A 12683-nucleotide genomic window follows, 5' to 3' on the forward strand; every position below is an offset into this window, starting at 1 on the left:
TTTTTTTTTTACCACGGCAGAAGAGACTAATTTCCTATAGTTATTACCTCTACCAGATTTCAACATTTGTTATTTGATTACAACCTGATGTTGTCAAGTAAAAATGTAAATTTGATCACACGGTTTTACATAAAAAAAAACAAAAAAAAAAAACAAAAAAAAAACACTTGAAAAACGCTGATCGACTTAATATCTCAAAGTGTCGTAAACGATATTCGCTCCTTTTCGTCGTTTTAGGGGCGACGCCGGAAGTTCATAAAAATCGTCGGATTTTCTAATCGTTTCACAAATCACAAGCTTTACAAATGGGTAATAACAATTATCAAAGTGTACTAGACTGAACATTACTGAAAAGGTTGTGCTTAGAGCTCAATATTATTTATTTTTAAAGATATTCTCCTTTTTCAGAAAAGACAAAATCCGTCATAACCCATATCGTCGTAAAAAACCAACATTTTAATTTTTAACAGCTTTTGCCTAGTAACTTTCATTTTATTGAATTATTCGCCAAAAAAAAATATGCTTAAAAGAAATGTTTAGTGGTGCAACCGAACACTGACTAGAGTCAGACATGCCTTAAATCACCCGGCAGCGTGATTAATTAATTACGCAGAAAATAAAAAAGAAGACGAAGTTACTCCGAACAATACTCTGGACAATCTGTATATGCTTAAATTAGCATTTTTAAAATTATTAACGTCTAAATCAGCGCTGGCCATACTTTTTGGCACGAGAGCCGCATTCAAATACTTACGTGAACCAAAGAGCCGCATTAAATAATTCGTTAAGAAAATTTTTCTGCATTCTTTTTTTAAGATATTTTGCCTTACAAAAAAATTAGAAACTGGTGGCAAAGTAAGTGCTGTAAAATACACCATAAAGTTAAACTTAAATTTTTATGAAAAGAAATAAATCTTTTTAAAGAAATTTTTCTAAAAAACCTTTTGTGTACAAATTTTATGCTTACTAGTAGTTTTTATGTCTAAATTTAAAAAAAAAGTTTTTCAAAGGCAAAAACTTTACTTTAAATGTAAGCTTGTTTAGAATTTCAAATTATCTTGAGTGTTTCGAAAAACTCATTTATATCAAGTTAAATAAAAATCTGATTCCCTTTTACTCTCACACAAGAAAAACTAGTTATAGAATTGTTTTAAGAAGCATATTCACATCATAAGTTTTTAAAAAAGTAACAAAATTACAAACAGTTATGAATTTTCCAATCAGGCACTAAGATTCTGAACTTTACTAGTAAGTCTCTTAAAATCTGGCTTCAAGCTTGTAGTTGCTGTTCTAAGTAATTATATACGATACCTTGATTTGACAAATTTCATAGTGGAAAATAAAGATTCACATGTGTATGTTGAACAAAAAATTGAAATAAATTTTATGCTAATCTTTTTTATTAGGGGATACTTAATTTCAGGCACTATCTTCCAAAATTCTAACAAAGTTAGTGTTTTATGCAGCATCAGAAGATTTTGATCTTCTTGGAGACCTAATAGTTCTGTTTCAAATTAAGATGCTTCTTCAACTATGTTTGATGGAATTGGAAAACCATCACCAATAATATCAATTAAAAAAGGATTTATTATAAATCCTAAAGATGATTTAAGTGCATGCAAATCTATAAACATTTTTTGAAAGTCTTTTAGTAAATTCTGTTATTTTTCCCTGTATGATTCAATATTATGGTCATCATACTGAATTGAAGGATTAGAAATAATCATCTTCTTCATTTAAGAAAAATGGTTAAAGGTTTTTAAAAAAAGATCTCTCTAAAAAAGGGTAATTTTTTTTGAAAACTAAAATTAGTCTGAGCAAGATCAGGTATAACATTTTCATTTCCCTGAAGAGACAAATTCAGACTTTGTAAATGTTGCATTATATCAGTCAAAAACAAAATATCTTTCAAAAAATTCATATCATCAAGAATTTCAAGTCTTTTTCTTTCAATCAAAAAAGATTTAACTGGTTCTAACAATTCTACGAACTTACAAAAAGCATCACTACTTGAAAGCCACCGTACAGCATAGGAAATTAAAATGTTTTGCTACTAAATGTTCACAGTGAACCAACCAATGAACTGGAATGAACTCTGGATACTTAGGATCTTTTTTTAATAAACCAATAAATCCAACATGTTTGCCAACCATTGCTGGTGCACCACCTGTACACTAGCAAGCTTGTTGATAGGTGCATTGGCTTTAAGTAGAACTGTTTTAAGAGTTTCTTTATATCAACTCCACAAGTTGTATCATTTAGTTCAACCAAATCTAGTAATTCTTCTTTCAAAATTGCATCTGATGTTACATACCTAACAAATACTGACATTTGAGATTTATCTTAAACATCTGTTGGTTCATCTAGAGATAAACCGAATGCTTCACAGTTTTTTAAGTCATTCAACAAGTGCTGCTCAATATCAGCACCTATCTCATATTCTTCTTTCAATTGAATTTTGAGAAATAGGAATCTGTGAAATTAATCTTTGGATTTTTCTATTTTTAGGATCTAAAACTATGAGCACATCTGAAATATTTTGCTTTACAATTTTTTCTAATTCTCCATCAGTGTAAGGATGTTTTACTCTTGCAATTTTCCATGCTATAACAAAACTTGCTTCTGTAGAAATAATTGATTCTTTACTGAAAGATGAAGCATTTATTTGATTGTTAATTATCTTTTTGAGCAATTCAATTCTATTTTTCCTGTAGTCTGAATTTAATGGACATTCCTTGGAAAAACTTATATGTTTAGTTTCATAGTGGTGTTTAATATTCCCTGAGTTGTTGTGAGCAAGTTCTTTATTACAAATTAAACAAATCGGTTTATTTCCTTTTTCAATAAATGCAAATTTTTCTGTCCAATCTTCATTAAATATTCTTTTCTCGTCATCAATTTTTCTTTTCTTACTGCTGATGCAAAGTGAATTATTGTTAGTATTTACTTTATCTATTTCAAAAAAATAAGTTTTGCGATTAAGTAAAGTCAATACGAAGAGTCGAAATGAAATTTAAAGAGCCGCATGCGACTCGCGAGCCACGTTTTGGCCATCCCTGGTCTAAATAAAACAAGTCTTTATACCAATTAAATCTTCCAAAGTCATGATGTTTTTTAGCTTATGCAATGTTCAAAAACGCTTTTTCAATGTCAGCAATAAAGGCGATTCTCTTCGCACGAAAACATAATAGTATACTAAATGTTGTAAGGGATGGTTCTGAAAATAAACATTCATTTAACGAAGGACCAGAGTTGGAAGAACTTACATCAAAAACTGTAAGCAATTTTGAAGTTAGTTTATCTTCCCGAATAACTGGACGGTGAGGAAGATAATCCACGTCAATAATGTTACTTTCAAAATTAGAGACTTTCTCGATTACAACACCTTTAACAAATTGATCCTTAATGATATTATAGTAAGATGAAAAGAAACCTCCATCGTCTGTAAATTTTTTCTCTCATGCTAAAAATCTTGATTTACATAACTTATTGTTATTTCCAATCACTAGATAATTTGACTTAAACGGCAATTCGACTTCATACATTGCACCATTCAATTTGATATTTTTAAGAAAATTTTTATGCGCAACCACATCATCCTCACTAATTTTGGAATCCTCACATAATAAATTCAAATTCTTTTTAATCAAAATTTTTTCGCCGTTTAACTCTGACGCGACTTTAAACACATGAAATGATAAAACAGTTGAATTATCAACTTGATTTCTATTAACCATCATGAATCCGCTTATTATATATCTAACTTTAGATTTAATCGCTACTGGACCGTTAACACCCATAATAATTTAATTTTTCATGAAGTTCCAATAAAAATTAGCACCTATTTAACTATTGACTGATAATTTTCCTTAGAATTAATAATCTTAGACCCTTAAGATGTTTATAATTATTACAAGCTATATTAATGTATTTTTCACATCAAGGAAAACATGTCTTTCACAAAACATTCAATATTTATAAAATACCTATAAATACTTTCAATAGAAACCCTTACTTTTTCTAAGATCTCAGAAATACTACCGTGTCCAAATGTTTTAATGTTAACTTCCTTACTACCAATACGTTTCAGATTTAGTTTGAAACGTGTTTTGGGAGTAATATAGCTTGGTTGCGAAGAATTGTCGATAAAAGTCTGCATGTAGCATAAATGGAATGTTTTTCATTTTTAACAGTAGCTAAAGCTGCTTGTAATAAAACGGTTTTAGTTGGTTGAAGAATAGACTTAGAAGAAGAAAGAACGGAGGTACTCGCAACTGAAGCCAACTCGGCATCCTTAATATCTCTGGTCTTGTTGTTAATATATTTATAATCTCTACTGTCAACGTCACAAATTAATACACGATGAAAACGATTACATTTAAAACATTTTTATTTTGAGGAACACTTATTTCTAAAATGCCCATTACAAAGACAACGAAAGCAATATCTTTTATCGCTTAAAACCTTTTTTTCAATCCGTAATGTTTGTTACTATTTTACACTGATGCGATTTATGATTATTTTCTCGAATTAAACAGAAAGGTGAATAAAAATCATTTTCCTTATAGTTATAAATCTTCTATCTATGACTTGATTGCTCACTTGAATGAAATGTGCTGGCAATAAAAGATAAAGTATGAGAAAGGAACTTGTGCGTTCACATGCTCTTAATTCAGATTTAAATACATGGAACACATCAATATTTTCCCAGGTTCCTTCATCACTAAGCTTAACACTTATAATTAAATTCAGTTCTTCAGGAAGCTTTTCAAGTATAATAGGAACAAGAAAAGATCCATACATTGAAGAATCAATATCAATATTTTCTAAACTACTAATCTGAACTTCAACAGTGTCTATAAGGTTTCTCATTGAATTGACATTTTTAATACTGTTTATTCGTTCAAGCTTTAAAAGTTTTCCCATATAAAAGGAAACCGTCAAATATTTATTTGAAAATCGCTATTTTAAAATGTCTAAGGCTATAATATAATTGTCATTTAAAAAGAACAGAACATTAATTGCAGAATAGGCTTGTCCGTGAACCAAGTTTCTTATATATGTCATTTTTTGAATGTTACTTAAATTATCATTTTTTGCATCATTAATTGCACAGTCAAATTTCTCCAAAAAGGATTGCCAATTTCCCCAATTTCCGTCAAATGCTTCTATTTTCAAAGTCAGAAGTTTGATTGGCTTGTTATTTTCAAACGTTAGTTTAGAATTTAAAGTTTAACGTTTAATACTCAATTTAAATTTGATTGCTAAATCATCATTAATTTGCATTTCATCTGCATCTTCGATCAACAATGAAATTTGAACTAGAACTTTAATTCTCTCGAATCTATCATTTGCAGTCTCTCTCAAATTGATAAGTTCTGATAAATTATCATTTTGATTTACATCTCCCATTAAGTCATTAGCCTGATCGAATATTTTTAAAAATAGAATTAACATTCATATTTTTCACTCTTCTTTTAGTTGTTAGGACAGACGTTTCACAAATTTGATTTCAAATTTAAACAGGATTTTTCTAACTCAAAGTATAAAAATAAATCTCACAAACAGCAATTAATATTCGAATATTTTTTAAAATTTTAAACGCTTTAAACGTTTCTAATGAACTTTTGATAAAATTTTTTTATTGCTCATAATAATTTGTTAAAAAAAACAAACTTTTCTTTATTCCATATTCTTTAAGCATTTTTGTGATTGTTTTCTTGAATTTTTCCAATTCTGGGCCACTTAGGTTTTCGAAAACAGCCAAACACATTTCACATTTCACATTTCAAACACATTTCACATTTCTTAATTTGGTAGACAAACATTTTCCATCTAAGCATATTTTGAACAAAATATTCAATAGAAACACTTTGAAAGTCAGTTACAGCTGCATACCGAATTTAAAATCTATAATAAACTGGCATAACCAAAAAATCATCGAAGATATTGAAGATCAAAATAAGAAATCCTGCAATTGTATCAACAGGTTGCATTGTCCCCTAAATCAACTTTGCCTAACAGAAAACATACTTTACAAAGCTGTTATTTCTTCAGACCTTCCGAACTATTTAGATAAAATATATATTGGCATAAGTGAACCACCTTTTAAATTACGTTATGCAAACCACATTAAGTCGTTCAATACTGTAAGATACTAAAACGACACCGAACTATCCAAGGAAGTGTGGCGAATAAAAGAGAAAAACGGAAAACCTTTTATTAAATGGAGTATAATCAGGAAATGCCAGCCTTATCAACCAAGCACAAGAAGATGCGCTTTATGTTTAAATGAATAAATACATGCTTGCGTCATTTGACAGTAAAGACTAATTTGAAGCCATTAATAAGAACATTTCTTTTTTAACGACATTTTAACGGTTTTTTCGTTTTTCTTTAATGTTTTCTTTTTGTAACGTTTTTTTCATTATGTATTTTGGCTGATGATTGCCGGTACGTCGGTATGAAACTTTAAGTACCAACAAAGTTGTCATCCTTCGCTTTATCTTCTATGTAATTGCTCTTGCCAGCAGGCTATTGAGCACTCTCAAGTGAAGAAGTCTTTTACTAATCACAAATATATATATATATATATATATATATATATATATATATATATATATATATATATATATATATATATATATAATCCCACAAATAAAGACGCAAACAAATAATGTAATGAAAAAAATGGAAACCAAATACAATAACAAAGTTTATCGAACAGAAAAATATCACGGTAAGTTATTTTGAGTTACAAATGCTTACATATTTACATTTGAAAAAGGGTATATTATATAGAACGATTGCATTTTTAAATAAATAGTTAAAATTAACTAATAAAATTGAAACTCATTTATACTTGGTAAAAAAAAATTATTTAAACAAAACATAAAATCAATATTATAATGGGTTGATTAGTCTTGTTCTACTTCATATTGGCAGTAATGCATAAATCCACTATCCTACTTTTGCATTGAATTGTCTGCAATTCAATCAATTATGAAAAAATCAACATAATAATGATTAAAACGCAATTTTATGATTAACTAAAATTTTTTTTGAGTGTCACATTTAAACAATAATGCAGGGCTCTATATACAGCTACTACCCCTTTAGTTGTGCTCCTATCCAGTATAAAGTCCAGATCAGGGAGAAAGTAACCAACCATATATATATACTTTTTTAAGAAATGACTTATGATAGGTTATATAATTATGATAAATTTCTTTTTGTAGTTTTTATTTTTGCTTTACACTTTAGTAAATTTATCATCCTGTAGATAATTTTCTAAAAGACTTTGTTCTAGAAGTGAAGCACCTCTCCATCGTTGATATACCTTTCAATAAATTGAACTTAAAATTTTGTGATGGTACTTAACCCTTTCATGCGCTGGGTTGTTTTATAACAACAAATTAAACTAAGCTTCCCCAATGCAGATAGTGCATTCTAGACCATCCAGCTATTCGAGCTTTTCAACTATTCGAATATCAAATAGAAAAATCTGAAAATATTCGAGTAATCGAATACTCGAATAATTTATCAAAAAGTTAAAAGACATGTTAAAAAAATAAAAAATAATAATTATAATATTATAAAATAATTATAAAAGTGTTTTATATTTTATTATGAACGATTTTATTATTTTATATATGTATTATTTTTTTTCTAAAAACATATATTTTAAAAATAAAAGAGAATTGAATGTTTCGAAATTTAGACTTGTTCTTCTTTTCGTTTTAATTGCACCTGCTGTTGAGAATGCTCTTTCAGAAGCTGTTGAGGTAGGGTGTATTGTTATTAAAGCGTTATACAAAACGTCCAGCGTTGTCGACCGTTTTTTAAAAGAATCCAATTGACGAAATTCTTTCTTCAATTCAATATATTTATCAATTTCGCTGCGATTGCTAACATGACAGTTTTTTGGTTCTGTAATAGAACTTATTGCATTTTGGAGTTCTTTTTGCAACTGGTGATGTTAATTCTATTAAATCATCTGCATCAGATGAGGTAGAATCATTATTAATTTGCTCTTCTTCAAACATTTGTGGATATATTTGTTCCATAACTTTAACAGCAAATAATATTGCTGCATTTTTTGAGGAATATTTAAAATGAGCGTTAGAACTTGGTATATTTCCACTCTGCAGATAAATGATCAATGTCATTAAAACTGGATCTCTTCTTTCATCCATCCTAATTTTGATCGCATGTATCAGTTTTTTTGCTATATTAGTTTGCATTGGTTGCAACTTTTCAAACAAAAATTTGTAAACTCCTTCAGCAGTTATGAGATTTGCATCATTTTTACTTAATTCAGTAACAGCAGTTTCAACTGGTGCCAGAACATCAACAAGGTTTTGTAGCGCAAAATTATCATTTTCTGGAATTGGATCAATATTCAATTCGACTAAGGATTTAACACATTCTGATAGAATTTAAAATCGTCGAATCATTACACTCAAAGAATTCAATCGTGTTTTTATGTCTAATTTTAACTTGAGTTTTTTCCCCATTTTTTGAGCTATATTTTGTTGCAAAATAGAATACTTTGTAGCCGATTTTTTAAACATTCTTATAACACCTCTTAACCTGTTAATAATTTGATCAAAATCTAACGTCATATCATATTCATCTTCCTCAATAAACACCAAATTTTAATCAGAGCACTAATCTTCTGTGGAATCTTCTTCTACATCTTCATCAACAAAATCTTCGGTATCGTCTAACACTTCATTGCGAATAGAATTTTTTGGTATATAAAAACAATCCATCACGGCTAAATGAAGCGCGTGATTATGGCAAAGTTGATTTAAAACACCTAATATATTGCCATATTTTTTCATTACGGCAGCTGCATCGTTAGTAGATACAATAACATCATTTTTTAAGAAAATCCCAAAGTCTGCTAACTTAGCTTCAACCAAATGTTTAATTGCCTGCTTAAATATTTCCGTTAAACCCAGAACATAGCATTCAATTGTATTTGAGTCTATTCTAATCACATGAGCTGTTACGTTTACATAACGTAAAATAGTACAATCTGTCCATTCATCCACAGTAATAGCAAATTTACGATTTGCTGTTTTTAATTTTTCAAATTTTTCCCGCAGTTCAACACATTTTTCTTTATAAAAGCTATTGATGCATTTTGAAATAGTTGTCGGACTTTTCGGCATTTTATAACCTTTTTGTTGCACGTAACCAGCTATAGCTTGGGATTTACTCATTGCTGTGATAGCCATTCCATCAAAAGCTGCGACTTTTGACAATATTTCATTTAAAGATTCTTTTTTTACAAATGGCCAAATATTACTTATTTCAGTATTTTGTTTTTTCTTAGGAATATTATTTTCTCCATCATTGTCATTTGATACCGATTTAGATATCAATATGTTGTGCCGTAGCTTCAAATGATTAATCATAGCATATCTTCACCAATATTTTTTTCGTCTTTCTTAAAAAACTCCCATACCTTGGATTTTTTTGACATGGCTAAAAAAACCAGAAATGAATTATCTAAGAAAATCTAAAAAATTTTAACTTACCACTTCAAATTATGCAACCACATATTGTATATTATATTATTTTTATTTAACTGTATATTATATTTATTTATTCACAAAATATTAAAAATTATTATTATTAAGATTATTATTAAGATTTTTTTTTTATGGAACAAATATGTATTTATATTTTTAAGCAATCAAAATAAACGACTGTTTTCTAAAAGCAAACAAAAATAATGTCACACAAAATAAAAACCATACAAAAATGCAATTTAAGTTTTCCACTTCAAGGTTATATAAAAATGCTAAGAATTTTTTCTGTTTGCAAAAAGAGAAATATTTTTTTCGTTTGCAAAAAGAGAAATTAACAGTACTTTTTTAAAAGCTTAATTAACAGTACTTTTTTAAAAGCCTTTACATTTTTGAAATTATTCGAATATTGGAGAAAATATTCGTATATCAAATAGTAAAAAAAACACGCAAATATATTCGAATATCAAGTATTCGAATACTCAAATTGGATGGTCTAGCGCATTCTAACCGATTGAAAACAGTATTATTTTATAAAGGAGAGTTGAAAAAGGCTGTAGAAAAAGTCTACTTTAACATTTCATTGTACCACTGTCATTTTGTAAATGATTTTTTATTGGTTATGTTAGTTATGGAAAAATAATTAGAGCATGAAAAGGTTAATCTGTATCCAGGATTTTTAAAACTAGTTGTTTGACACACTGCAATAACTGCAATAGCACACATGCTTCTAAGCCTTGTGAAATCCATACAGAGTATGTTGTTCACTACATGGTGTGCCAGACTTAAGTCTTATATTTGTTACATTCTGATCCAAACTTTAATTAGATCTTGTATTTAAATTGCGGCTAAATTGGAATAGGTGCTCTATAGGCTCATCTTTGATTAACAACTCATTAATTTGGTTTGCATTGGATAAATGAAAAGAATTTTACCTTTTTTAAAGAAGGTTTTAGGAAATGCGAGCTGTCAAACTTTTTACTAAATGATTTTTCTAACTCTTTAAATGGAAAGTTATCATCTGACCTTGCTAGTCAGTCACCGTCATTGACTGAACTTGATAGATGCATTAGATTTCAGGCATTTTAAACTCTAAGACCGAATTTATCAAAATAAAGTTAGCAACATACAGGCAATAGTAGCTTTCCCATAATCTCCAAATGCTAAGGAAACTTGTAGATGTTACCTAATAGTGAACTTTAATGAAGTAGAAACTTAAAGAGATGGGCAAGAAAGAAAAGAATGAAGTTGAAATAGATGCAATTGAAAGTTCTACCTTTAAAAACTCCACTTAAAATGAATTTGTTTTGACTAAAGCAGTTTGTTAAAATACAACTAGTCACTACTAAATATTTTTCTATTTAATTTAGATAAGCAATTGAAGGGTGCCAATCTTCGAACAAATATGGTAAATTCGTGGATGTTGTATTTCAAACAATTTATCAAGTAGGACATTAGTCCTACTAATAAATAGGTTTAATTTAATACTCTCGGGTGCTTAATACAGGAGACAGGTTGCTTATTTTTTTTTTAGATTTTTTCCCATCCCTTCGCACCTTAGTAAAAACCCCACGTTTATTAACTTTCGCAAAAGGTTACTAAGCAACGAGAACCAAGGAGAGAAGAAATAGAAGAGCAGAATCAAGCTATGACCGAAAAAGACTACCCGAACTTGTTTTGTTAGAGATTGGCATTACTCTAGTCAAAACTGTTTATCAGAAGATTTTTTCGGTATAAAATACTTGTCTCCTTGATTAACGCAAAGTGGGGTAATTTTTTTTTTTTTTTTTTTTAATTAAAACTACAACAGTAATTATGTTTCCTACCCCCTTGTTAAATAAGGCCCTCTCGCTTATAGATTTCCTAGAAAAATTAACACACCCTCAGCTATTTAAACCTCTCCAGTCAAATTCCACAAAATGTCAAAAGTGCTTATTAATAAGCAGCTACCCAGCAAGCACACAACGTTGAAATAACGTTGATCGACGTTGATCAACGTTATTTCAACGTTATTTCAACGTAGTTTCAACGTTGTGTGCTTGCTGGGTATAACGGAAGCATTGATTTCAACTTGATAAAAGACCTCTGCAAATCAATACAACCTAAAATTTGTAATTTTCGGAGTAAATTTAATTTGCAAAACTTTAGGCTCCAGATTCAAAAAGCAATAACTGGAAACATCAAATAAATTTTCCTATCAGATGTGCTGCAGTAAAGGTATCTTTAAAAAATATACATACAGTAGCGTGCAAAAGTTTATAAACAGCTAACTTTTTCAAGTTTTTTCGCCATAATATTTTGACTTTTAACTAAAAATTTATGAAATTTTTAATAATTATTCCTATAATGTGATTTTAATGTGATTATATAGTATGATTTATTGAAAAAAATGATAACCTGTAATGGAAGGAAGAAATAAAATTTTTTATTGAAAACATAACCGTGCAAAAGTTTATTAACAATTCCATACGCCATTAAGTAGGTACGTGCGTATCTGCGATTTACGGCACCGATTTTAAAGATAAAATCTGTGACCATTTTTTTAGCGCATGCTCGAGGTAGGTGTCGTAAGGATGGATTTTTCTCGTCTTTTTTTTAGAATTTTATATTGACTTAGATAATATTTGAGATGTAGAGTGTTGTAAGTTTATTGTAATTGGTTTTTTTTTTGCAGTTACTAACGTTTTTAGTGATTTCATTGCTATTGAAAACTTCATTCCTGTTCTGGAAGTGAATTGACATTAAAGGGATGATGGGTTTTTTTTCTAACTTTTGAATCAATTTTATATATCTATTTTCTATTTACCTGCCAAATTTCATAAAAAAATAATGACACGCTCATATTCTATTTTTGCACGCAGTAAAGGTACCAAATATTCTTCTGTTGTAGAGGCTGGGGAGGAGGGGGGAGGATTCACGATTATGAGCATTTTGTATATTTTATTTTTTTATTCATTAAAAAATTGTTTTTTAGAAGAATGAAACTTTATTTAAAGTATTGGTGATTTTTTTAAAGTATTCAAAACATGATTTACACACAAAAAAAACCATATTCTGTTATTAGTTGAATAAAAATATAACCGAGGCAAAGTAATGCGTTAAAAACTAAACAATGAAGTTCTATCATAAAACCACCGTAAGCCA

The sequence above is a fragment of the Hydra viridissima genome, unplaced genomic scaffold (genome assembly GCF_058129835.1).
Source record: "Hydra viridissima isolate aposymbiotic clone 2 unplaced genomic scaffold, HvirCarnegie_v1 scaffold_6, whole genome shotgun sequence".
Lineage (NCBI taxonomy): Eukaryota > Metazoa > Cnidaria > Hydrozoa > Anthoathecata > Hydridae > Hydra > Hydra viridissima.